Here is a 2403-nt window from a genome sequence, read left to right on the forward strand (position 1 = left end):
TGAGAACATGATAGGCAAATGTGAGACATGTCAGAAACACCAAAACAAACAAGCAAAGGAACCAATGATAGTAGCTGACATACCAACAGCATCATGGCAAAAAGTTGGTCCGGACCTTTTTCATTTAAATGGTGAAGACTATCTAATAGTGATTGACTACTATTCTAACTATCCTGAGATGGCGCTGCTCTCAAGCACCACAGCAAGCAGTGTCATAATGCATGTGAAATCCATCTTCGCCAGACATGGAATTCCCAGGATTGCCGTTAGCGACAATGGTCCGTGCTTCAACTGTAAGGAGTGGCAACAGTTTGCAGCACATTATGACTTTCAACACATCACATCCAGTCCTTTGTATGCTCAGTCGAATGGTAAGGCAGAGAAAGGTGTTCAAGTTCTCAAGCAGCTGCTGAAGAAAGCGACAGAAAGCAAGCCTGATCCTTATCTCGCCCTGCTGAGCTACCGAGCCTCACCTTTAGACTCTGGTTCTTCACCTGCTGAACTCCTAATGGGTCGCAAGTTGTGTACCACGCTACCCTGCTGTGCAAAAGAAAAGCAGAGTAAGGAACTGAGACAGAGACTTCAACTGTTAAAGCTGAAGCAGAAATCACACTATGAAAAGTCATTCAAAACTCTGAAACCATTGACAAGGGATGATGTTGTCAGGATTGAGGATCCAGATGCATGGAACAGGAAAGCTACAGTTCTTGAGGAAGTAGGACCAAGGTCATACGCTGTTAGAACTGAGGAAGGACAGATTCTCAGGAGGAACCGCCGTTCCCTCCTAAAAACACAAGAGACTATCGAAGAGCAAATCGATGACAATGCCACAACTGAATCTTGTCACTCACCACCAGAACAATCAAACACAAATACACATACAGGCTCTCATGAAAACACATCAGACTTACCTGTGCTGAGAAGATCCACACGTGAAGTAAAAAAGCCTGATAGACTTAATCTTTGAGTACAAAGAAAACTACTTTGAAAATGCATTGACTGTTGAAGATGTTTATGTTGTTATTGATTGATATTGATTGATACTGATTTTGTTTAACCTCAAAGAAAGGGGGATGTAATGATCAGTGACCTGTCATTCTGGAATGGTACACTAGGTGGTGCTGTATGTATATAAGAGTGGGCTACCCATGATGCACTAGGCTACCCACAAGGCAGCAGTCAAGATGGAGGCCTCTACAGATACTGTGCCTAGTCCACATGTGCTCAATAAAGTGTCTAGCAAAAGCTAGCTGTTCTTAATAAAAACGACTAGTTATTAATGAACATAGCATATAGCACCTTTAACCTAGTAAAATATCCCAAGGTGCTTCACAGGAGCCATTATCAAACAAAATTTGACACCGAGCCACATAAGGAGAGATTAGGTCAGGTGCCCTAAACCCTTGGTCAAAGAGGTAGGTTTGGAGGAACATTTAAAGAAGGAGTGAGAGGGAGATGCCGTGGCCAGTGTCCATTCCCTGACCCGGCCTGGTGTTTGCTTTCATCAGTGAGCCCTGGAACTTTGCTCAAATTTGATTCCCAATTCCTGGCCTTCTCTGCCATCAATACTGCACTGCTCCAACTGGACTACTCAGATCTTCTATTCAGTTGCTGCAGTTTGACGGTAACTTTGTCCAGTTTACAGCCCATCCCCCATCGCTGCTGTGTCTGTGACTGTCCCACTGGTTTATTTTGCTGCTGTCTGGGTTCCTGGTCAGAAATTCACTCTCCTGGGCCGATGTCCATTTCTGGATCTTATGGTGGCCTCCAACTTCGCCAGTGCTTTCTGCCACACAACACTTCTCCACATTAACACCTCCAGCGTACCTCTCGGTTATTCTGCCCTCCCAAATCCCTTCAGAATGTCTATCAACTTGCAAACACTGCCCTGACCACCTACAAGTTTATTCTGGATGGTTGCATTGACATTCTGGGCCTTGACAGCAATACCATAGTGCCAATCTTAAAAATACATCACCCCAGATGGGACTCGAACCCACAATCCCTGGCTTAGGAGGCCAGTGCCTTATCCATTAGGCCACTGGGGCTGTATACAAAGGCATGAAAATTATGAGACTTAAGGGTCAGTTTGTGACCGCCAAATCATTATTTACAGAGCAAATTATTCTCACCGCAGACAGAAAATCTTTGATTAGGATTTAAAATGCACATCAGCTGCTGTGACTCTGATCTTCTATTCAGTTGCTGCAGTTTGAAGGTAACTTTGTCTAGTTTGCAGCCCATCCCCCATCGCTGCTGTTACCTGCTGAGTCTGTGACTGTCCCACTGGTTTATTTTGCTGCTGTCTGGGTTCCTGGTCAGAAATTCACTCTCCTGGGCCGACGTCCATTTCTGGATCTTATGGTGGCCTCCAACTTCACCAGTGCTTTCTGCCACACAGCA

General features: G+C 44.9%; 1 non-coding gene across 1 annotated transcript; it reads right to left on the bottom strand.

Moving 5' to 3' along the window:
• Positions 1 to 1975: 1975 nt before the first annotated feature.
• trnar-ccu (transfer RNA arginine (anticodon CCU)) lies at positions 1976 to 2048 on the bottom strand. Its single transcript has one exon. It is a non-coding gene; the product is annotated as a tRNA-Arg (tRNA).
• Between the last annotated feature and the right edge of the window lie 355 nt (positions 2049 to 2403).

Source organism: Somniosus microcephalus, chromosome 28 (genome assembly GCF_052327205.1).
Source record: "Somniosus microcephalus isolate GS21.2 chromosome 28, FLI_Smic_1.0, whole genome shotgun sequence".
In the NCBI taxonomy this organism is placed as follows: Eukaryota; Metazoa; Chordata; class Chondrichthyes; order Squaliformes; family Somniosidae; genus Somniosus; species Somniosus microcephalus.